Below are 25,721 nucleotides of genomic sequence, written 5' to 3' on the forward strand. Positions count from 1 at the left end.
AAAAGCAAAAACCCATATCCCCAACTTTTGGTATCAGCCTCAGTACACGTAAATAGTGTATCATTACTGTTTTGCTTGATTGATTTATATTTGTGGCTACAAATATAAATTTAAAAATAAATAAATAGTTTCAACTTTTTATAACCTATCCCTCCCTTTCTAAAAACTCAACTGAAACTGTAATGGGCCCTCTCTATTTTAAATTCGTCTTTGGCAATTCCAAGTTTTACATACTTATATAATTATAACATATACTCATAATTTCTTCTATCCATCCACCATCCCCCAAAACTAAAATTTTTATGTAATAAACAATCTTGTGACTCTTTGGCAATACCCGTCTAACCCCAATCAACATGTGAAGTTTCATTACTCTCTTCTTGTTGCTGAGGGATAAGAGGGTATTCTTCCTCTTCATGCCTTTTCCCTTTCATGCCAAGAAGTATCCCATTTCCTTCTTTATTGACAAGACACCTGGCAAGCTTTTATTATTTCTTTGTACCTGTCTTTAGATACTTCTTTTTGAGACACTACTGTTTCCTCCAATCATTTATTTGGTTAAATTTCAAACTCCCTTTCCTAGTCTGTGCATGACAATAGCCTCTTCTTAATGCCTGCCTGAGTGTGCTTCTTTAAATCTGGCAACCTTTTATAAACCTCATCCCTCCTTCACATAGTCAACCCTTGATCATCTGGGCTAATGAAATGTACAAAAATATCAGATTTCCTACAACACAGGAAAATCAAGAAAAAAAATGGCATCTGGCTTTGGAATATATCATGTGGCTTTAGGCAAGATTTAATTATGTTTTTTAGTTAAACCAATATTAGTAACATTCTTTATGATGCTGGATATCTGTTTTGGTTTTAAACTGTGATGTAGTTAAATATAAGGGAAAAAAAGCCCATCAAACATCAACTGTGATTTTTCCTATGAAGCCTTTTTAACCAGTTTCTTCCATCTGTTGAAATCTGTCATAAAATTGGATGTCTATATCCTCTGATTTATTTTCTACCTTTTCTTGAGATTCTTATCCAAATCAGCTTTCTTATATTAATTTACTTCTTCAATTTAAAGTACTATTTGTTTGATAATGCAAAGCATTTTTAAAACATTAAGTGTCCAGGGAAATTTTTAGTTCAAATGATACAAGATAGAAAACTTCACCATTGTTTTTTAGTTTTTTGTTTTTTTAAGATATTCCAGGAAAAACTGGGTTCTTAGGATAAATTACACTAGTAATTCCAGCAAATTATATTTAGTAGGATATTATGATTGGTTGGAAAAACATGAATATTGGACAGCTATGTAAGTCAGCTTCATCACTACATAATCCCATAGACCAAAACCTCAATGGAATTAAATTTCCAATACAGACATTTATGAAAAATAGCGTCAAAACAAACTCACACATCAACCCTAGCCCTTCTGACCCCTGCCTAAACTCTGCACCTACCTCAGACCCCATCTCTGCTTCACTTCCACAAATAAGTTTTAAAAATGTATAAGAAAAAGAACTGGGCTAACAGGGTCTTCTCTTTTGCCCCTTTTCATTTACTGTCATCAAGCTTTTGGCCAAAAAGACCCCTAATGCTCAATTTTACATGACTGTTTTTACTTTACAGGTACTCAATTATTTTACATCTGAATGTAGGTTTAAAGTACTTTAACCGACTTTTTTTCATACACTAGCCACCATTATTACCAGCAGAATTAAAAATAAACTCATTTTTAATTTTCCCATGTGGAATCTTGATAAGTACAAATTGTTTTACTTAAAACCCAACTTTTGCCCTGGTGTAATTTTGCCCAAACTTTTATGTAAGATGTTAAATATTAAGCCCTCCTCTCAAACTTCTTAACAGCAATCTTCTATACAATCCTCAAACTCGGTAAATTCCACAACTTTATTTAAAATAAAAAAAAATTTTTTTCACAGTGCCTGGTTACATTTCTACCAAAATACCAACAGAGCCATAAGTTCTTAGTTTTTCAATTTACTTCTCCAGGTTGCTGCCTTCAACAAAACATAGGACTCCACAATTCTCAATTAATTAATTATGTTCTCTCAAGCTGTGTGTCTACCAATATACACGATTCTCAAGGAAAAGTAAATAATAAAAAAGTAACTCAACTAGTAAGAATTCTTTTCTTTTTAAAAGTTTATCTTTACTTTAAACATTGTTTTTTCTTGGAGTTCAAAAAGTATAAATCCTTTGAAGAAACAGTTGTCACCTATGTGCACTCAATCAGCCCCATAAAATAAGTGGCATTGAAAAAGGCCATTTTTCTGACAGTCTAAGTTCCCCAAACAGTAGTCATAAGGTCTTTCGTGGATAGTAAATTTCACATCCACATACACACACTCAAAAGAAAGAAAAGAAACATACCTGGTCATTTTCTAAACAGGTTTGATAGGTTTGGTTCACTTGTAAGAGCAGAGTGTTTACTTACAGTCTTTTAAAGCAGAAGTGGCACTGGGTAAATAAAATCTTGGGAGAGTTTTTAAAACCCTGCATCTTAACTCACTTCCCTTTCATTCAAGGGGGATGGCACAGCACACCCCACAGCAAATGAGATTATGCAACAGGTTTTTCCTCTCCACTTTATTCATCACAGGCTTGGTTACAGGTATGCTTTCTAAACCCTTTGAGACACCAGGCCTTTAGGAACTTTGCAACTAATGTTTAATAATCATTTTTATAATTTTGCAGTATTCACTCATTTTAGGATCTATTTATATTTTCTCAAGTTAATTACGTGTGTTTGTGTGTTAGGTAATAAACCTCAGTTTTGCCTAAATATTTTCCTTCCTAGTATTTTATTACATGAAACCCCACATGATAAACAGATCCTCGGTTGTCTCCTCGGTCTTTTTTTATTTCTCACGTTTTACGACTAGTGTAAATAAGTCCCTGGGGCACCGAGTCCCCCAACATCCTGACTCGGGCCCCAACATGAAAAATTTGAGCTGTTGGGAGGTTAGTTTGGTTTAAGAAAGCAACGCCGTCACCACCCAGGTGGCCTCGCTGCTTACACCAAAGGCAAATTTGGGATAATGGGAACAGTCAGGCCGGGCCCCACTTGGCAGGCGTGTTGTATAACAGACGCGCCTGGAAGTGAGCTGCTTCGCCCACGAAAGGACCGCGTCCCGCGGTGGCGGCTTCTCGCGGCGGGACCCGGCCGCCCGGCCCGCACGGACCGGGACCCCGCGCCCGGCCGCCCGCCCCCTTCCCGCTCGGGCCGGCCCCCAGCCAGGCCTACACCCCCACTTCAAACGCTCGTGTGGCTCCGGGCCGCGGTCGCCCCCACCCTGCCTTCCGAAAAGGTGGCCCGGACGCCGGGGCGGGCTGAGCCGGCGGGGCGAGAGCGCGGCGCCCGGGGTCGGGGCGAGCCGCGGAGCTCCCCCGCTGCCGGCTCAGCGGGCGCCCGGAGCCCCGCACCCTCCCGCCCGCACAGTCCGCGCGGCCGGCCCGAGGCCACTTACTTTTGGGGCCGCCGACCTCCCGACTCCCTTGGGGGAAACGAAAGTTGTCACGACGTCTCCCCGCGGTCCCCCCTCGCCTCCCGGACTTGCGAGGCGCCGCCGCGGAGCCGGGAGGGCGGCTGCGCTCCCGCTCGCGTCCGTCCCGTCGCGCTCTCCTCGTCTTCTTTTCACTATATTATCTTCTCCTTCTCGGAGGGGTGGGCGGGGGCGGGAGGCTTAGGAAGAAGGGAGACGTTTGCAAGTTTTCTTCACTCTTTCCCCCTCCCCAGTCAGCCTTGAAAAAACAATGTTAAAAGGGGTGAAGAAGTTGAGGAGGTGAAAGTGGGGGGGCCGCGTGGGGAACGTGGAGGGGGTAGGGAGAGGGAAAAATAATCGTTTAAACACTGACTAAAGCCCCCCAGTGATACACAGAAAGAGGGGGAAAGGCGGGGGGGTTGGGGGGAAAGAGAAAGAGTCGCTGGTCAGGAAACTTCAAGCGTGGATGAGGTCATTGGTTTAAAAATAAAGAGATGGCGTCACTTGAAACCAATCCCAGTGAATGAACTCAGCGGAGCCCGGGGGAAAGGAGGAGACAGGCGAGGGCAGGGCGGTGGGCGCCGGACGGGGCGGGGCCGGGCCGCCCACCCGCCCATCCCGCGGCCGCACTCCCGCCCATCCCGCGGCCGCACTCCGCGCCGCGTTCTAGCCCCGCGGGGAGGGGTCGGGTCGCGTTCCGTTCCCGAGTTCGGTAACTCCGAGGCAGGTTCCGCTAGTGCCGCTGGGAGGAGCTGGAGCTGCCCGCGGAGGCGGCCGCGCGGCCTCCTCCTTCCGCGCCCGCGTGTCTGCCGCCCCGGAGCTCCTGGCCCCCGAACCCCTGGGTCCTCGCCCCGGCCGCGCGCCTTCAGGGCTGCGCCCAAACAGGTATTTAAGGATTTCCCCCGCAACCGAGACCCAGAGCCTTTGCCACCTTGGGCTGTTTGCAGCGGCTTCACCAGCGTGAAGAAATGCAAACAATGATTTGAGAGAATTACAATCAAAATTTTAAAAAGAATGACGAATCCAAAATGCAGGTTTACTGCTGTCTGTTAATGAAAGAGAAGTCACAGGAACTTTAAGAAGAATCACACTAGTATTGTCAGGTATTCAGCCATCATGTTTGTCGTTAAAAGCCCCCCACATAAATGTTCCTAGCATTCATTATTTTACTTGGCTTATATTTTTGTATGTTTATTTATATTAACAAATTTAATGAGTACAAGCAGCCAAAATTTATCTTTAAAGTTGTTTTCTACATCGAGCAGTGCAGAATGATCTTTAAATCAGACCGAGGTTCATGCCTCTCCCGTGGTGCCAGACCCTGTGATTTAAACCCTATATACACTTTGTGCATTTTTTATTTGGGTTAATTACAATAGCTTTGTTTTGAGACACATTACACACTTTGAAAAACTAGAGACCTGAGGTGGTGACAAACCAGGACTTGGAATCACTGAATAGGACAATCAGAGCTTTATTCGATGTTCTTTGAGCATTTGAGCATGAAGCTGCTTCTACTGAGAAGTACTCACGTGGAGATCACATAACAAAGATGTGATTAATGACGGAAAAGCACACTGCGAATGGACTGCTTGAGCCAGAATTTGTGTAGGAATAATCTAGCTCCTAAAATATTCCATTTGCAATGTACTACATTCGGGACATTGGTTCCCAAAGGCATCTTTGTTGTGGAATGTCCATTTGGACATTGCCTAAGGGACGTTTTTTAAAATTGGCTCAAGAACTGAGAAGCAGGTTTGGAGTGGGTTAGAAAGATAAAACATCTCCATACTTTTCTGCCTTTAAATCCTGTAACTAAAGTACATTCGTTATAATTAGTAATCATTTAAGGTTAGTACTGGGGTAAGCGTCTGGTAACTTCCGGCCCATCTTTAGAGGGAAAAAAAGGAACCTATCTGGAAATGGGAAACCGCTGAGCACTTCACGCAGTAAAAAAAAAAAAAAGGCCTAAGGGCCACTGATGGAGAGGCCACATTTTACTTCTGCCTTTGACCTCTAAGACGCCTGCTGAAGAGAAGCGATCTCTCCGGCTGCTCCCTGTCCTCTGGTGGCTAGAAGATGTCACTGCAGCTTCCATGGGCTTATCTGAGCTCAGGTAAACCTGTGAAAATCAAACCGTAGACTCTCTGGTTTTAAAAGTTTTGAAGGGATAGTTGGAAAGGATCTGCATCTCAGTTTTCCAAATTCCCGAGCTGGGATTTTGGAGACGGAAGGAAAAGAGAGAATCCTTGTCCTAGAAGTGGAGAGCATGGAACTTGCCCGGGTGAAAGACTCCGTGAGAATTTATGAAGTACCCTTTACATGTTGCAGCTTCAGTAGCCTTACTCACTGACACATCTCAAAACCTCTCTGCCTTTCTACATCTATAGAATTAAATTGAAGTGCCTTCCAAGTATTGTGGTGCTATGATGGCTATTAATCACCTAATTAGGGAAACAAAGTATAGATTAAAACTAAATGAATGATTTAGTGGCATACAATATTGGTTAAAAGAATCCAGCGGAGATAAGAAGCAATGTACAGCTTGTCAGGAAAGACATCTGCTGAGGAACGCTTTGACCGCATCCTTGAAGTATATAGTTAAGAATTAACTTGGGGTGAAAGGGCTCAGTGGAGGGACTATTCTAGGGGGTAGATGGCAGAGCAAAGACATGAAGTGGAATGAGTGAGGTATATTCAGGTCAGGGACGAGTAGGCCCTTCTAATGGTAGTATAGATTTGTGTGTAGCAATTAAGAATTGGGTTAAATTTAAGAAATTTAGAGGCATATTATGGAGGTCCTTTAATGTTAGGATAGATTGTTACTAGTCCCAGGTTAATAGTGAACAAGTTTAATTCACTAAAGGGTACATTTCTCCATGTTCTACTGAAAGAGCTTCTATATGTGCTAACAAACATGTGGAAACAAAAGTTAAAAACAATACCATTTTCCCTGGCCGGTTGGCTCAGTGGTAGAGCATTGGCCTGGCATGTGGAAGTCCTGGGTTCGATTCCTGGCCAGGACACACAGGAGAAGCGCCCATCTGCTTCTTCACCCCTCCCCCTCTCCTTTCTTTTTATCTCTCTCTACTCCTTCCGTAGCCAAGTCTCCACTGGAGCAAAGTTGGCCCAGGCGCTGAGGACGGCTCCATGGCCTCCACCTCAGGCACTAGAATGGCTCTGGTTGCAACGGAGCAGTGGTCCCAGATGGACAGAGCATCGTCCCCTGGTGGGCATGCCAAGTGGATCCCAGTTGGGCACATGCGGGAGTCTGTCTCTCTGCCTCCCCACTTCTCATTTCAGAAAAATACAAAAAAGGGAAAAAAACACAATACCATTTAAAATTGCTCCATTGAGCATGAAATACTTAGGTATAAATCTAACAAGCAACGTACGGATTTGTATGCTGAAAATTTTAAGATGCTGATGAAAGTAATTAAAGAAGACCTAAATATCTGAAGGAACTTACTATATTCATGGATTGGAAGAAGCAATATAGTAAATAATGTCAATTCTTCCCAAGTTGATGTATAGATGAACACATTGAAACCCCAGCAAGGCTTTTTCTAAGCCTAGACAAGCTTGCTTAACCTAAATCTACTTCCAGCATATTTAAAGGTACAAGTGAATGCAAATTCTCCAAAAGCAGACAAAGTTCATATACTTAGGTCTGCAATGATTGGCAAACTCATTAGTCAACAGAGCCAAATATCAACAGTACAACGATTGAAATTTCTTTTGAGAGCCAAATTTTTTAAACTTAAACGATATAGGTAGGTACATTCCTTATCAAGGTAATGCCTGCACGTGGTCTTTTGTGGAAGCGCCACACAGGAGCCAAAGAGCCGCATGTGGCTCACAAGCTGCAGTTTGCCAACCACTGATTAGGGCAACAGCAAAGCAAGGGCTCCAATGTCTTAAATCAGATACTTAATCTACAAAGAAGCTTCTTTCACTTCAGTACATGTAAGTGTATGGCTGGTTTCGTATTGTTTTTATTATAGTTAAGAGTTAATATGGGTGAAGGGGCACCAACATTTTTATTAGAATTAAATGGAGGAGGAGCACCATAATCTTTTATGCGTAGATCTTCTTAAGGTTTTAATCCATCCCTGGCTGAAGTTTAATCATTCATTCAGCAATTGGTAATTGAACACCTGCCTAATACAGTGTGTCCATAAAGTTATGGTGCACTTTTGACTGGTCACAGGGAAGCAACAAAAGACGACAGAAATGTGAAATCTGCACCAAATAAAAGGAAAACTCTCCCAGTTTCATACCTATTCAGTGCAGTTTGATGTGGGCTCACGCACAGATTTTTTAGGGCCCCTTAGGTAGCTATCCCCTATACCCTCTACAGACTTGTCACTGACTGATGACTTACCAGAACGGGGTTTCTCCACCAAACTGCTGATTTCCTTCAACTGCTTATCCCACCGAGTAATGTTATTCCTATGTAGTGGCGCTTCGTTATAAACGCGCCGATATTCACGTTGCACTTACTATACAGAGGGAAAACTAGGTGATGTGCTAGCAATGATTTGAGGATAGGTGCGAAGGTGGTTGGAGAACACATGAGAAGGGGACATTTGAACTGAGGCCTGAAGGACAGCACCCAGGGAAGTGATCTTGGCAGAGGCAACGGGTCACACTGAGACTCTTCAACAGAAAGACTGTTAGTTGAAGACCGTTGGCGTGTTCCCAGAGCAAAAGAAAGTTCAGTGGAGCTCAGAGTTCAAAAACAAGGGCAAGCAGGAACCAGATTGTGGAGAACTTTGTAATGCATGGCAAGGAGTTTGCATTCTATTCTAAAAATTTTAAGCATGAAAACACAATTATTTTAGTTTTAAAAAGATAATTTTAATAATATTCTATAAATATTTAATTTAGCAGCTTTTCTTTTTCCAATAGGAAGGAAGTATTTTTGATCATTTAGTTATCTCCAGGGGTCCCTTCAATGTCCCAAACCAGTGAGTGTCCTTAGCCTAAGATTCATGGGTTTATAGAGAATACCTAATACACTTCAGAGGGTCTAGGGACTCCCTAAAATTTTATGCATATATGCTTATGTATGTTTTTCTATGAGTAGGTCCCTAGCTGTCAACAGATTTTTAAAGGGTTTTGTTACACACAAAATAACTGAAACTACTTTACATTTAGGTCTTGGCTGTGTTTTAGATGGTAGTCGCCTCTATTGCCCTAGGGTTCGTGGCACCATACAAACGAATCAGTCTGAAAAGAGGCAAGTTCTGCCTCAGAGGTGACACTATGTTGGAGGAAAGCAGTATGTATTTACAGCATAGTAGGAGGGAATACTCCAAAGAAACTTCATGGAAGAAAATTTTTTCCTATGTAATGTGAGAATTAGAAGATACCTAAGACATTACCTGGTACCATCAGACTCACTTTACATATAAGAAAGTGAAGGACCAGAGAGGTTTAGTGGCTTGCCCAAGGATGCACAGCTAGTTAGGGACTAAACTGGGCTTAGATGCCTGACCAGGTGGTGGCACAGTGAATAGAGCATTGGCCTGGGACGCTGAGGACCCAGGTTTGAAACTCCGAGGTTGCTAGCTCTAGCATGGGCTCACCAGCTTGAGCGTGGGGTTGCCAGCTTGAGTATGGGATCATAGACATGACCCCATGCTCGCTGAATTGAGCCCAACGTCACTGGCTTAAGCAAGGGGTCACTGGCTCAGCTGAAGCCATCCAGTTGGGGCACATATGAGAAAGCAATCAATGAACAACTAAAGGTGTCAAAACTATGAGTTGATACTTCTCACCTCTCTCCTTTCCTGTCTTTCTGTCCCTGTCAGTCCCTCTCTTTGTTTCTCTTTGGGGGGGGGGATTCTAAACTGGGATTAGAAAAGGTCTCCAAACTCTCATCTGTGCTCCCCATCTAAAGTTTAAAAAGAAACTGGACCAAACACAGTGCTTAAAAGTCTGATAGGAATTAAGCATTTAATTCACTTAATTCAAATAAAGACACATCCTTCCTAAAGAAATGGAAGGAAAGAGAGAGGTAGAAGTATTCAAAGATAAAATTCCAGCTCAGAAAGAAATGAAAAAACCTCAATGTCAAATTAAGATGTATAACTAAGAAAGAGTAAATAGCAATAACATTCTTGTCATCAGTGTATATCTAATCTTTCTGTAGCAAACATGTAAAGAGACATAAGTTATAAACGCTAAGTGATTTTTCACTTACAATTTGGCAAAGATTGTTAAAATGATTAATCCAAGGACAGGGTCAAGAGTGTGGAGAAACTGGCCTTCTGATACCACCAGTGAGTTTCAGTTGGTATAACTATTCTTCAGGGCAACTTAGCAATATATTTTCGAAAGTCTTTAAAAATGTATACCCAGCAATTCCACTTTGAGAATTTATCTAAAGAAAATAATAGTACTATTTTCCAAAAACGTACAAATAAGGATATTTATCATAATTTAAAATAATAGCTAACATTTATTGAAAATTACATCACTTAATCCTCACAACTATTATTACCTCCATTTTACAGTTAACGTGCTCAACGTCACACAGTAAATGGGTGAGCTGGGATCTGAAGAGCCTGTATTACACACCTAACCAGAATCATGATCATAGAGCCCTTGTAAGCTGTGCCAAAGGGGTCAGGCTTTACTCAAGGTAAACTACGGAGTAGTCACTGAAAGATTTTAAGCAGAAGAAATGACAGGATCAAATCAGCATTTTGCTGTATAAAGAATGCTTTGGGCCCTGGCTGTGGCTGAGTGGTAGAGTGTCAGCCCACTGTGTGGATGTCCTGGGTTCGATTCCTGTCCAGGGCACACAGGAGAAGCACCCACTGCTTCTCCACCCTTAGCCCTCTCCTTTCTCTTTATCTTTATCTTCCCCTCCCACAGCCAACACTCCATTGGAGCAAAGTTGGCCTGGGCGCTGAGGATGGCTCCATGGCCTCCGCCTCAGGTGCTAGAATGGCTCTGGTTGGAACGGAGCAGTGCCCCAGATGGGCAGAGCATCACCTCCTGGTCAGCATGCCAGGTGTATCCCGCTTAGGCGCATGCTGGAGTCTGTCTCTCTGCCTCCCTGCTTCTTACTTCAGAAAAATACAAATAAATAAATAAATAAATAAAAGAATAGTTTGGCCTGACCTGTGGTGGCGCAGTGGATAAGGCATCAACCTGGAACGCTGAGGTTGCCAGTTTGAAACCCTGGACTTGCCTGGTCAAGGCACATATGGGAGATGGTGCTTCCTGCTCCTCCCCACTTCTCTCTCTCTCTCCTCACTAAAATTAATAAATAAAATCTAAAAAAAAAAAGAAGAAGAAAGAATGGTTTTGTGGGAAGGACATAAAATAAGAGACACCTATACAAGGTAGAGAATCAAATAAATATAAATGGAGAGAAAACAAGATTCAAGAGATATTGAAAAACTAGAATCAAGAGGACCTTGCGACTAGTTAGATCTTTTTTTTTTTTTTTAATTTTTTATTTATTCATTTTAGAGAGGAGAGACAGAGAGAGAGAAGGGGGAGGAGCTGGAAGCATCAACTCCCATATGTGCCTTGACCAGGCAAGCCCAGGGTTTCGAACCGGCAACCTCAGCATTTCCAGGTTGATGCTTTATCCACTGCGCCACCACAGGTCAGGCACGACTAGTTAGATCTAAGCTGTTAAGGATGACTCCTAGATTTCTGACGAAAATGAATAATGCTGTGCTGCTTCCTATGGCAACGGGAAAGGTAGGAGTTTGAATTTTAAGCATGTTGACTTCAAAGTGCCTATAGAACCTCTAGAGCAGGAGTAGTCAACCTTTTTATACCTACTGCCCACTTTTGTATCTCTGTTAGTAGTAAAATTTTCTAACCGCCTACCGGTTCCACAGTAATGGTGATTTATAAAGTAGGGAAGTAACTTTACTTTATAAAATTTATAAAGCAGAGTTACAGCAAGTTAAAGCATATAATAATAATTACTTACCAAGTACTTTATGTCGATTTTCGCTAAGTTTGGCGGAATAAATCTTTATGAAACAACTTACTATAGTAAAATCTATCTTTTTGTTTATACTTTGGTTGCTCCGCTACTGCCCACCATGAAAGCTGGAACGCCCACTAGTGGGCAGTAGGGACCAGGTTGACTACCACTGCTCTAGAGGAACAGACTTACATCTATGCGTCTGATGATCACCCAGACCATGTCTGGGCAGGAATTAAAGATTTGGGATCCATCTGCCATAGTCACTTGCAGCCATAGTTATTGGATGAGCTCATGCAGGGAGAATTAAGAGAAAAAAAGGTGTTGGGAACCAAGGGAATACTGATGTTTCAGGAAGAGGCAATCCAAAAGAAGCTTATAGGGAGGCTGAGAAAGAGAAACTAGAAAAGCAGAAAGAAAAGCAGGGACATGACTGTAACCATAAGCCAAGAAAAGAGAGTTTCAATTAGAAAAGAGTCTATTTCCAGTGCGTTAGTGCTCAGAGAAGCCCCGCGAAAAAGAGTTTCTTTGGTTTACCAATAGTGACTGTGGAGAGAATGGTTTAACCGAAAACAATCTTGTCTCTGCAAGAGGTTGGTGAGTTGAAAAGGGAATAAGAAGGAAGAAAATGGAAACAGTAGAATAGAAGTTTGACTGTTAAAGGAGAATAAAAGGATAATATCTAGCTACAAACAGGTAGGACGTTTAAACCCTACAAAGATCCCAATGTCCCGATAACTAAACAGTTTGTTTTGTTTCAATCAAACAATTCATAGCAAACAGGTATTAGAGAAGTACACGGAAAAATGAGGATTTCTCAGTTGCTATCTCAGGGAAGTTGCTCATGGACTTTTGCTATCTATGGTCCAAACTTTATTTTCAAGGGAACACACATTGGGGGTTTTTGTCCAAGTTATTTGGACAAGTGAAATAAAATATTAAAGATAAAATAATTATCATTCCTAACATCAGGTGTATTCATCTTTCAAAGACTGAAAAAATAATTTATAACCAGAAAAATATGGTAGTGGTAGTAAATAGGAAAGAAAGTAAGCAAGTGAAAGGCTAGAAAATATTTGTGAATTTTGCTTCTTTCATCCTACCCTAAAGGAAAATAATTGGAATGAACACAGTTTTTCCCTTTTCTCTGATAAAAAGAATATTTTTTTAAAATGGTGTCTGTTTTTGAAGGTCATGGATTTTAAAGTAATTTTTGCATTTTCCAAGTTAATATAGGTCTCAAATGTACTCAGTTTTAAAATTTGGACTAACAATGACAACATTTTAAATTCTGGACTAACAATGACAACATTCAATACCAACATTCATGTTTATAAATGTAAATAAATATTTACCTTTAGGAAAATTTTTTTGAACCTCTTGTTCAATGTTAGTTAACCAGCAAGATAGATACTCTGACCAAATAGCAAAAAATACTCTTTTTAATTTTATGTAAAATCAGTTTTTTAATATATTGAAGATAAAGGTCTAGTCTTTAGATCACTGAGTTTTCAGAATATATTAAACAACTACTATGAAGAAACTAGAAATTAAGTGGAATTTAGAAATATCAATAAATTAACATCATTATGTTAAATCAAATACACAACAATCAGCTCTTTGTGCAAGACAGACACTGGGTTTTTAGCTCTCCTAACAATGCCAAGAGTTAGGTATTATTATTATCTTTTCTATTTTACCATGGAGAAAGTTGAAGCTAAAAAAGATTAAAGAGCCTGAAGACACATAACTAAGAAATAGCAAGTTAGAATTTAAACACTAGTTTTACCACAGGAAGTTTTGTTAAGACAAACAAGAATGCAAAATATAAGCATTCAAAATAACATTGTAAGCAATCTTAAGAATGCACTTCTGTGATTATTGGTCCAGCTTACTCAGATGTGCGCTACAAAAGTTGGAAAAAAAAATGAGAGCTTACTGAGCTAAGGCAGGACAGTCAGCCAGCTACAAATTCCAGTTCTGCCACGGGCTGACTGTGGGACCTGAGGGACACTTAGTTAGTTCCTCATCTGTAAAATGAACGTAATTAATACAAACCATCCAGAACTGTTGTGAGGTAAAAATGAATACCACGTAAAGCACCAAATATAGTGCATAGCCCACACTCACTGTAAACACTCACTACGTACTGATTCCTTCCTTTTTAGGAGGTCTGGATGTGGAACTGACTTCGATCTTGAACAATAGATTGAATTGGGATATTAAAAGAGAATGAGAAACTCACTTCAGGAAAAGAAAGCACACAGAGGCACAGCAGGGAAAGAGTGTTTAAAACAGTTTAACTGAAGCAGAACATTTGTATTGAATAGTATAAAATAAGCCTGGAAAGCATTTTGGGGCCCGATTACATAGGGCCTCAGCCAGAGAATTTAGCTTTTATATTCTAAGTAGCAGAGAATGTGGAAGTTTTGGTTTCTTTTTAATATTATTGGCCCTATTTTTTATTATAAGGCAATACATATGCATTGCTAAAAGTCTATAAATTACAGAAAAGTATAAAGAAAAATATACAAATCACCTTATCCAATGGTTACCCTTGGAAGAAAGAGAATATTTTTTATTGCTAAATCCTTTGTGGTATTTTGATTCAGTTTTTCTTTTACTATGTACATTTATTTTAATACTAATAATGAAATTTATAAATATGTAGAAAACACTAAGCATATTATATAACTAGTTATTTTTAAGATTTTATTTATTGATTTTAGAGGGAAGAGAGAGAAAGGGGGTGGAAAGCATCAACTCATAGTAGTTGATGCTTCCTGTATGTGCCTTGACCAGGCAAGCCCGGGGTTTTGTACCGGTGACCTCAGCATTCCAGTTCGTCACTCTATCCACTGTGCCACCACAGGTCAGGCACATAACTGTTTTCTTATGCAAAGGTTTGCCTCTAAAAAATAGAACTGCATATATGGGATGCTCAGATGACCAGTGGGAGTTCCCCAATGCCGGAACAAATGAAGTTTGAACTACACATCTATATGGCACAATGTTTGTTCAGCTTTATTATGTATCTTGTTCTATAATTTCAACCTACAGTTGTAACATTTTTCCTGTTAATTTTAATATAATGAAAATTATTTAATTTTTCAAAAGAATATTGCTACAATCACACTGTCCAAGGATAAACCTCTGGGGACATTCGGGTGTACCTTCAGCAGTTTAAAAGTTTTAACTTAGAAATGAATGGGATCTAAAAGTGGGATTGTAGATGGCTTCGTTTGATCAGAGCATATTAGAAAGACTTAAGAAAGGGGATCATGGAATAAGATGGACCATATTATGCTATGTCAACAATTCAGGCATAAGTCAAAAAGGGCTAAGACTGGCCAAGTGGCAATGGACAAGGACAGAAAGCAACAAGTGCATTGAGAGGACATGGTGATTCGTGAGCTACGGAGCGTGAGGAGGGTGAGCAATGAAAATGATGCTAAGGTGTCACCTTTGTATTTAAATAACTTTCAATTTCCTCATCTATAAAATGCAGTTAATAATTGTACCTTCCTCATAGGGTTGTTGGGGGGGTTAACTGCATGATATCTAAAACTCTTAGCACAATAACTGGGATGTATTCTCAGTAAGTGTTAGCTGTTATTGTTTTTATAGCTATTGAGTCTAGATGACTTGGTTAAATAACAAAATTCTTAAAAGAAATAAAAAACAGGGTAGAGGTCTGATTGAGGTGAGGGAGGTGGGGTTGACCTATATTTATTTATGTCAAATCTAGGTTTATAGTACATAATAAATTTAAAATGTTTAGCAAGAAGTCTCCACTGGCAAGTGATGCTTTTGACAGTAGGCACATTCTAGGAAGACTCCATATTCCCAAGAAACAGACATACGGAGACTGAATATCCACCACAAAGTATTATCTACTCTGCTACCCACAACCTCCAGTTATTAGGAGAAATTACCCTAACTAATAACCAGTCTCTTCATGTATTGACTTCCTGGCTAAATGGCTCTCCAGACAGGACAAAGACCAAGGTGGTGAAGCACCTAGGTGTTGGAACCAGATCTGTTTGAATCCCAACCCTTCTTACTATTGTCTGATTTCAGGAAAAAAACTCTCTAAGCTTCAGTTTTCCTGTTTACAAAATGGAATAGTAAAAAAAATGCCACCTCATAGGATTCATGGGAACTTTAAATGGGACTGTGTAAGTGAAATCCTTTATGAAATAAAAGATGTAATACAAATACCAAGTATGGCTATTAAGCCTGTCTCTCCTGGAGGTTATGAGTTATACCCATATTTCTTCTCCATCCCATATCAGGCCAAGTATGAAAAGCACTCCCTTCAAACTGCTGAACCCTTTGCTCTTTGACACTGATCTTCAGCCTCTCCCTATGTCTCAGTTCCTTTGGGAATTTTTTTTTTTTTTGCATTTTTTTTTTTTTTTTTTTGCATTTTTCTGAAGCTGGAAACAGGGAGAGACAGTCAGACAGACTCCCGCATGCGCCTGACCGGGATCCACCGGGCACGCCCACCAGGGGGTGATGCTCTGCCCACCAGGGGGCGATGCTATGCCCATCCTGGGCGTCGCCATGTTGCAACCAGAGCCACTCTAGTGCCTGAGGCAGAGGCCACAGAGCCATCCCCAGCGCCCGGGCCATCTTTGCTCCAATGGAGCCTTGGCTGTGGGAGGGGAAGAGAGAGACAGAGAGGAAGGCGCGGCAGAGGGGTGGAGAAGCAAATGGGCGCTTCTCCTGTGTGCCCTGGCTGGGAATCAAACCCGGGTCCTCCGCACGCTAGGCCAACGCTCTACCGCTGAGCCAACCGGCCAGGGCTCCTTTGGGAATTTTAAAGGTTGTCCATGATAGTGTGAAATTCTAGAATGCCAGGCAGCATCTTTTGGGCCCAATGGTCTGTCAGCCTTTATTTGGAGAAACCTTTTGTATTTGTTTTCTGTTGTTGCTGTAAATAAATTACCACAAACTTAGTGGCTGAAAACAACACAAATTTATTATCTTATAGTTCTAGAATTCAGACATCTAAAATGGATCTTGCTTGCCTGACCAGGCGGTGATGCAGTAGATAGAGCGTCGACCTGGGGATGTTGAGGACCCAGGTTCAAAGCCTTGAGGTCGCTGGCTTGAGCGCGGGGTTGCTGGCTTGAGTATGGGATCATAGATATGACCCCATAGTCGCTGGCTTGAGCCCAAAGTCGCTGGCTTGAAGCCCAAGGTCGCTGGCTCGAGTAAGGGGTCACTGGCTCTGCTGTAGCTCCCTGGACAAGGCACGTATGAGAAAGCAATCAATGAACAACTAAGGTGCCACAACGAAGAATTGATGCTTCTCATCTCTCTCTGTTCCTGTCTGTCTGTCTCTCTCTCTTTCAAAAGTAAAATAAAATAAATAAAATAAAACAAAACAATAAAATTAAAATTAAATAAATAAAATAAAATAAAATGGATCTTGCTGGGCTAAAGTCAAGTTGTCAGCAGGGCTGTGTTCCCTTCTGGGTGCTCAGGGAAATCCATTTTCTGGCCCTTTCCAGCTTCTAGAGGCTGCCACAGTCCTTCGCTCATGACTTCATCTTCCATCTTCAAAGATAGCAACAGTGGGTAGAGTTCTTCTCACATCACTAACCCTCTCTCTGGTTGTCCTCTGTCCCCTCTACCCCCATAAAGGACCCTTGAGATGACATTGGGCCCACCTAGATAATCCAGATTAATCCCTCTTTGTTAAAGCCTGCTAATTAGCGCTTTAATTCCCTTTGCACTTTTGACCTCCCCTTGCCACACAGCCTGACATTCCAGGTCCTGAGGATTAGGACAAGGGCGGTGAGGGGCCATTATTCTGCCTACCGCAACTTCCACAAAGAAAATTTACGGCATGTTTCCTCTGCTTTGTTCTTCCTGGTAAGACCTATCTGATTCACCAAGTGATGAACCGTTAATCATAATTTGATCATTGTAATAGTCACAATTAAGGAAGTATTTCATGCTGAGATTGTCCTTTTGGTCTAAACCTGGTTCTGATCTATGCTTAAAGAGATATTTGCAGCCAAACACATGAATATTAACTAGCAAATATAAAAATAAATAATGATCCCAGTACATCTCTGGCCTGGGAAAGAAAGGTTTATCATCAAGCATTAATTTTTACAAATGATATGAATGTCTATTTCATTTCTGAGTCTAAACTACCCCACACGTCCACAGTGATCATTACAGATACATATTTCTTATTTATTTAATGGAACCTCAACAGCAGTGTTTAGCTCCAATTGATGATTAATAGACAGAGAAGTGTGTCTTTGAAAAACAGGTGAAAATACCAGATTGAAAGGCAAAGCACGTAAATATATCAGAGACTGGATTTTTCTAAGGGGTAAAAGGCCATGAGTACTATTTTAGGAGTAAGCAGGAGTCAAACACTGTAGTTGAAAATGGGTAAAACCTCAATACCTTTGAATTTCACTCTGAAATTCAGTATTTCTGTCTTTTAATTTATTTTATCTCTGAGACATAAATGTGCTCAGAATCCAGAAGTCCAAATTCCTAGTTAAGGTAATTAAAAAAAATTTTAACAGTTGATCCTAATTTTTTAGTGGGTAGAAGGCTAGCTTTAATATGTGATTGAAAGACTAGCTTGAAAAACAAGAGAGGCTAACACTTACTTTTTTTTTTATAACGTTGAGCAGGATACTCAAGAGAAGGAAAGGGGAGAGAGCCAACAAGAATTGAACATCTCTTGCCTGACCTGTGGTGGCGCAGTGGATAAAGCGTCAACCTGGAACGCTGAGGTTGCTGGTTCGAAAATCTGGGATTACCTGGTCAAGGCTCATATGGGAGTTGATGCTTCCTGCTCCTCCCCCCCTTCTCTCTCTCTCTCTCTACTCCTTCTCTCCTCTCTAAAATGAATAAAGTCTTTAAAAAAAAAAAAAGAATTGAACATCTCTTATTACCAAGCACTGTACTTACATACCATTACTCATTCTCCCCACAACCCCAGTAGGTAGGGATTGTTACCCCACTTTGAAGATAAGGAAATTGAGGCTCCAAGATGTGAAGAGATTCCCCCAAATCACACAACTAAAAAGTGGCAGTGTTGGGATGATAGTCCAATTGCACCTGACTCGAAAGCCCACAGATTCTCCCTCCACTACCCTTATCTGTTCTTTCCTGAACCCCAAGTTTCCTCATCTATAAAAGAAAGTAGTTGAGACCCTGGCCGGTTGGCTCAGTGGTAGAGCGTCGGCCTGGCATGCAGAAGTCCCGGGTTCGATTCCCGGCCAGGGCACACAGGAGAAACGCCCATCTGCTTCTCCACCCCTCCCCCTCTCCTTCCTCTCTGTCTCTCTCTTCCCCTCCCGCAGCAGAGGATCCATTGTAGCATAGATGGCCTGGGTGCTGGGGATGGCTCCTTGGCCTCTGCCCCAGGCGCTAGAGTGGTTTTGGTCGCAACAGAGCAACGCCCGGGAAGGGCAGAACATCGCCCCCTGGTGGGCAGAGCATCGCCCCTGGTGGGCATGCCAGGTGGATCCCGGTCGGGTGCATGCGGGAGTCTGTCTGACTGTCTCTCCCCGTTTCCAGCTTCAGAAAAATACAAAAAAAAAAAAGAAAGTAGTTGAGTCTGATGAACTCTGATGCTGTATGGCCTATGTGGTTGGGGGGATAAAGGGGAATTGGGAAGGGGTCTCAGACACTAGGGCAGAACATCACTGTCTCCTAAGTGGGAAAGCCCTGGAACCCTGTGTCCTGCTTCCTACGTATATACTGTCTCGACTCCCTGACTTATGGAAGGAGGCTGGTGCCACTGAGAGCACTATACATGATGATGGGGACTCCCAATACCCTCCACTTTTTATGAATTTACATTTCTAAAAACAAATCATAAACACTTATTGTTGAGAATCTTATTGTGCCCAACACGGAGTTAAACTGTATTGAGGAGCTCCACAGAAGACAGCAAAGCAACATAAAGGATAATCTGTATTCTCAGGAACTAACTAGCTGGGGGACACAACTAACACATAAAGAGTTTTCAGAAGACAATGCAGGACTGAGCTGTGTAGTCTAGACAATATGCACTATAGGAGTTCAGTGATGGAAAGTCAATGTAGGCTGCAGCACTCAAAGAAGGACTCGTGAGAACTGGGGCAAAGGCAGCGTTCTTTACATTGCATCTGGACTAGTTGTACTTGGCCTTCACTGTAATTGTGAAATTCTGGTATGAACCTTTCACATAGTTCCAACATTTTGAGTTTTGGAGGCTGCAGTGATATCCTCATATCACATCATCTGAATGCCACTTCATCTTTGTTGGTACATTTGGGAGGGGTAAAACCCCAATGGTATGTGAACACCGTCATGGATACTTGCTTCAAGCCATGGGAAGTTTCATGCAAAACCAGTTTCTCAATAGGGCAAATGTTGTGTAAAGGTATAAGAAGCCTGAGAAACTAGTTAAAGGCAAAGCCTGTCACAGCAAGAACCAAATTTGAATGGGGACACTTTCCTGTCTGTGTCAGCTATGGTCTGCCTCAAGTCCTTCCGCTGTGGAGACCCTATCTTTAAGATTTCTTCAATACTTTGGCCCGAAGCCATAGGACCTTGTCCCATATAGTAGGAACTCCTTACCCCTCTACCCCCTCATCTGCTTACCTTCAGGTGACACTCTATTGATAAGATAGAGAATACATTCTCTCTAGTTCTAAAAAATTGTTTCAGAATTCTAGATCTTTCTTCACCCTCAAAACAATGAAGTGTGTTTCCCTTCTCCAAATTCCACCCTAAATATAATCTGGGAGCCTGACCTGTGGTGGCGTAGTGGATAAAATGTTGACCTGGGGCCCTGGCCGGTTGGCTCAGTGGTAGAGCGTCAGCCTGGCGTGCAGAAGTCCCAGGTTTGATTCCCAGCCAGGGCACACAGGAGAAGCGCCCATCTGCTTCTCCACCCCTCCCCCTCTCTTTCCTCTCTGTCTCTCTCTTCCCCTCCCGCAGGCGAGGCTCCATTGGAGCAAAGATGGCCCGGGCGCTGGGGATGGCTCCTTGGCCTCTGCCCCAGGCGCTAGAGTGGCTCTGGTCGCAGCAGAGCGACGCCCCGAGGGGCAGAGCATCGCCCCCTGGTGGGCGTGCCAGGTGGATCCCGGTTGGGCGCATGTGGGAGTCTGTCTGACTGTCTCTCCCTGTTTCCAGCTTCAGAAAAATACAAAAAAATGTTGACCTGGAACACTGAGGTCGCTGGTTCAAAACTCTGGGCTCACCTAGTCAAGGCACATATGGGAGTTGATGCTTCCTGCTCCTCCCTCTCTTCTCTCTCTCTCTCCTCTCTAAAATGAATAAATAAAGTCTTAATATATACATATATATATATTCTGAGAATGTGATCCCAAGAGATAGCCTTATGGATTAAATATTCTCTGTATTTACTATGTATTCTGAAACAATGCTAGACTGAGGAGTATCTTCCAACTAGCTGGAGATATAAAACAAATACACAGGAAATAGCAGTGGAGTGTAGCACATGCTGAACCAAGGGTAACTGGTTCGGGAAAGCAAGGAATCAGTAAGTACAGAAGTAATGAGGGAAAGTATCATGGAGGCAGGGTGTTGGATAGACATTAAAGAATGGGAAGAATTTGGATAGTCAGGGGAGAGAAATTACAACATTCTAGTAAACAGAAATACCATAACCAAAGACAAGGAAAGTAGAAGATGTTTTAATGGAAAGTCAAGGTGGTCAGCCTGTCTTGAGGAAGGGTGGCACAAGAATGTGCATAGCAAGAATTAGTGGGAAATGAAATTGTATGCAATATGATGAATTCATCAACAAACTTAGCAAACATTAGTGCTGTTTAGGTATCAAGCAACAGGTCTCTTGCACATAGTGGGCTTATGTCTATTATAGCTTACAATGTGCTAGGCATGTATTAAGAACTTACAAGGAAATATGTATTATCTCATTTCATTGTCACTACAGACCTAGGAGGTATGCACGTTGTATCTCTATTTTACAGATAAAAAACACAAAGCCCAGAGAGGGTAAGGAACTTGCTCCAAGTCACACAGTTACTGAGTGGAAAAGCCTTGATTTGAACCAAGGGGGTCAGCTCAAATGTGGGTTCTGAGCACAATGTTAACCTGCCTCCACACTTATTTATCTCATTAAATCCTCATGAAATTCCTTATATTATGTATTATTATCACCATTTTGCAAATGAGGATCCAAGACTGCTAGAGTTGGTGAATAGCCCAAGGTGGTTCTGCTGTGTACAAAGCTAGGATCTGAAAGTAGGGCCTCTAATTCCAAGTTCACTAAACTTTCCATTACAATATAGCTGCCTGGCCACAGGATCTTCTAGAATGGGATCAAATGAGGGGAAACTTGAACAGCCTGACATAAGAGCAACGAGCCTACATGACAGGAATAGGGAAGAAGTTCAGGGTTTTGAACAGACACGACTTGATCAATGAAGATAAGTCTAGGTCTGGCATCAGCTTGGCACAGGAAATTCAATCAGAGGAAGAGTGGGCACAGCACTGGATGATATTAAAGGTGAAAAGGACCTAGAAATGGGCATGGGGGAGGTGTAGGGATGGAAGGATGGAAACAATGGTTAGTATTTGAAGGACAATCTGATTATTCTTAGGGACTGAATGGCTAAGGGCAATGAAAGGAGATTAAATCAAAGAGGACTTTGCTTCTTGTCTAAATGACTTAATGAACTATTCACAGGGACTCAGAGGTTATAAGAGCAGCTGGTTTGTAGCAAAAAAAAAAAAAATGAAGGTTCTTTCTGGACATGTTGCAATATGCTTGGCAGAACACTGACTGGCACATTCCAGAGGAAATGACCAGTACGTAGTCAGGGACATGGGATTGGAGCTCAGGTAGAGGGCAGAAGCTGTCAATTGTATCTGACAAATAAGCTACGCAGGATCACTGAAGGGGAAGACAAGTCTGATCCCAAGAAAAATAGGTTTTTCATTGTCAGAATAAGCCAAGAGTCAGAGAACAAAAAATGCATTATAATAAAGAAAGCTGGCACAAGGGCAAACCACAGGTCTGGACAAATGATTAGGGCCAAGGCAGAAATAAAAATTAAAGGGATACAGCAGCAAATATTATCTCACCCTATATCAAGGGAAAATGACCACTGAATAATTTCCTGTCCTGTTTCTGGTATTTGGGGGTGTTCCCCTATTGCAGAAGCCGAACCCAGCTTGACTGATGGGACCCTGTAAGTCTGACCCAGCAGAATAATCAAGAACTTTGCTAGCAGAGAGCACACAATTTACATCAGCATAGGGAGAGAAATGAATAATCAAAAAAGGGCTTGCCTGGCTGGATAGCTCAGTCGGTTAGAGCACTGTTTCCCAAGTGCTGAGAGGTTGCCAGTTTGATCCCCAGTCAGGGCACACACAAGAACAGATCCATGTTCCTGTCTCTCTTCTTTCTCTCTCTCTCTTTCTATCTCTCTAAAATCATTAAAAAAAATAATAAACATTTTTTTTAAAAAAGGCCTCTTCTCTGAACTATATATTTAAAATGGTTGCAGTGGTAAAATTCATGTTATGTATTTTATACCACAATTAAAATAATAAATAAATAAATAAATAAGAAAGACCTCTCCTCTGAAAATATAAATGTCTATGGATTCTACAGAAATCTCCAAAAGCCTATCTAATTTACCATCTCCTGGACTTACCCCTTTTGGTTCAAGATCTTGATGCCTTGCCCAAGTTGGTGACTGTGCTGCTGAGGTGATGAAGGTATTTAAGAAGCCAGGGATGCTGAAGTTACCTGGCTCCCATATCCCTTCCAATCTGGAAAGAGAATGGGATAGTCAACTGAGGCTAATGTGCAGTGGAAACTCCTCTTCTGGCCTTTCTGCTACCTCTGTCCTTTTTACAGAACATTGAGAATGGTATCCATTGGTCATAGCCCCACCCTCTGTGACCTCTTCTGCCTGACCGAGTTAAGAAAGTGAGACACAGAGGAACTCAGCCAGTACCTGGGAGGGACTGATCTGGGGCAGGAACCTGGGAGTCCTGTGACTTCAGTTCTTGCTTATTGCCCTTGAGAACCACCCATTTAAGGTTCCAGGGTTCTCCTTCTAACTGGCTTCATAGAGATCACCTCCAAGTCTACAAACAATTCCTTTCCTGCTCAGTATATAATCTGTTCCTAGGTCCGGGGTCCTCCATAAACCAAAGCAGCCTAAAGGGACTCCAACACTCTTGAAAGTAGCTAGATGGGGTTTCTCCTTATTTTACAAGTGAGGAAATGGGGCCCAGGGCTTTGAGTGTCTTGACCAAGGGTAGATACCTGGTTAATTGCAGAACAAGAAGGAAATGCAGGCTTTCTGATCCATTCTTTCAATCTCTTATAGCTAGATAAAGAGATTCCAATTGAAATACTTGAATTCTATTTTTATTAAAGCTTTGCTTTCCCCATAATTTGTCTTTGTTGCTGCCTTTTTCTCAAAAGATGTTTTAAATGCCTGAAAATGCCAGCTTAGGGGTCCAGGAGAGAATGGTAGCAGCACTGATGGAGGGAGGAAGCTCACTGGTTACCCACAAAACCATCACAGACTGCCTATTACTTTGTGGTTAAAACTTGGATCCATGCCCTCCCTCAGCCCATGTAAAGCAGAGCCTGGTAAGGGGGCCATGTGTCCTAGGGCTGTCTAGTCCTTTCTGCCATTGCCCCATGTTGACCTTGATTTCTGCCTCTGAAATCCTTGATTACCAATGTCAATAGGCAGCTAGTTGGCTTGGGAGGGGCCCTCTAAGGCTATATAGTAAGATAGAGGACTGACAGTACAGCTCACCGCAGACATATGTATAAGGTAAACTTCAGGAAAAACTGGTTGCTCAAGCTTGCCCCAAGAAAAATAGTTCTGTGAAAGCCTGACATGGTGTGAAATAGATGTACGCAAGTTTGTCCCATTGCCACACTTTGGGAGGTATCTGTGGGTCACTCTGGCACGCATAAAGATCCCCCTGCCCCACAAGATCAGTCAAGCTAAGAAGTCAACCAGACTAAAATGGATTCTCTGTTTTCATCAAGCCTATATACCTTTTCTATGGTCATTTACTGAAAATGTATCAATTCAGGTTTAGAACTTTAAACTCACAGAGTTGTGCACTTAGAAAATCATAGAGACTTGGATATCATCTAATCCAGTCCCTAATTTTGCAGATGAGGAAATTGAAGTTTCCCGTTATTAGAATATTATATACTTCTACTATACAGTGAAAGATTACACTCATTTCTTTACAAGCCAGAATGGTATTGTTGGCTCCATGGAGCTGGCAGTTAACCTAAAACCCATGGTGTTTTTTCATATAAATCACTACTCAGCTAGATTTTCCTCACACTAGGTTTATACCATAAATTTTCTAAAATTTTGTTTAGTAGTTTACATTTTTCCTTTTCATTCCATTTTGCTAGTTTTAACTCCATATTCCAGTCTATAATTTAAATTTTTGTCTGTGTTAAGCCCAGTCATTAGTGTGTTTCTGAAAGGGGGAAATCATCTGCAGTGTGCTTGCTATCTCATATTTAACAGCTAAATTGTTCTAAATAAAACTCTATAGAAAGCATTTAATTTGAAATTTCCCCACCTCCTTTTTCAGATTCTCAAGGAAGGTAGATAATTTTTCTCCCTTGTTACATGAAGGAGCTCTAGAATGGGCTTTTTCTCCACAGGGGAAAGGAAATATTCTCACTGCTCACCTCCTACTGGGAACTCGTGTAACTGGGGCGATGCAGTGAAAGAAAAGCCACCCTCTCAACTCCAGAGTTGAGCAGTTTTTTTAAATGTCCATTTTGATGTAGCATTTAATAGTTAATCTGTAAGCATTTATCCAAAGAAAACAAAAACACTAATTAAAAAAGATGGATGCATTGCTATGTTTATTGCAGCATTATTTACAATAGCAAAGATATAGAGGCAACCTAGGTGTCCATTGATAAATTAATGGATAAAGAAGATGTGATAAATGTACAAATGGCAGTATTTCATTCTTTTATTGAGTGAAATTTTGCTATTTGTGTCAACATGGATGGAACTAGAGGGTATTATGCTAAGTGAAAAAAGTCAGAAGAAGACAAATACAATATGGTTTCCCTTACACGTGGAACTTAACAGAAGAAAACAAACCAAAATCAGACTCATAGAAACAGAGACCAAAGGGATCGTTACCAGAAAGGAGGGGGTGCGGAGATGGATGAAAAAGGGAAGAGGAATATTGTCAATAATATTATAGCAAGTTTATATGGT

The 25,721-nt window shown here is 41.5% G+C and overlaps 1 protein-coding gene across 4 annotated transcripts in view; it reads right to left on the reverse strand.

Annotated features, from left to right (window-relative positions):
- DUSP16 (dual specificity phosphatase 16) overlaps window positions 1-23,323 on the reverse strand; it is a 107,310-nt gene extending 83,987 nt beyond the window's left edge. The window contains exon 1 of one of the 4 annotated variants that reach the window (XM_066264493.1): window positions 23,142-23,323. The gene's annotated coding sequence lies outside the window, so the exon portion shown is untranslated. Of the gene's footprint in view, window positions 1-2,391; window positions 2,485-3,488; window positions 4,020-22,773; window positions 22,903-23,141 lie in introns of those variants that run through there. The other 3 variants (XM_066264502.1, XM_066264474.1, XM_066264482.1) reach the window with 3 other exon arrangements.
- Window positions 23,324-25,721: the final 2,398 nt, after the last annotated feature.

Source organism: Saccopteryx bilineata, chromosome 1 (genome assembly GCF_036850765.1).
Source record: "Saccopteryx bilineata isolate mSacBil1 chromosome 1, mSacBil1_pri_phased_curated, whole genome shotgun sequence".
Classification (NCBI taxonomy): Eukaryota; Metazoa; Chordata; class Mammalia; order Chiroptera; family Emballonuridae; genus Saccopteryx; species Saccopteryx bilineata.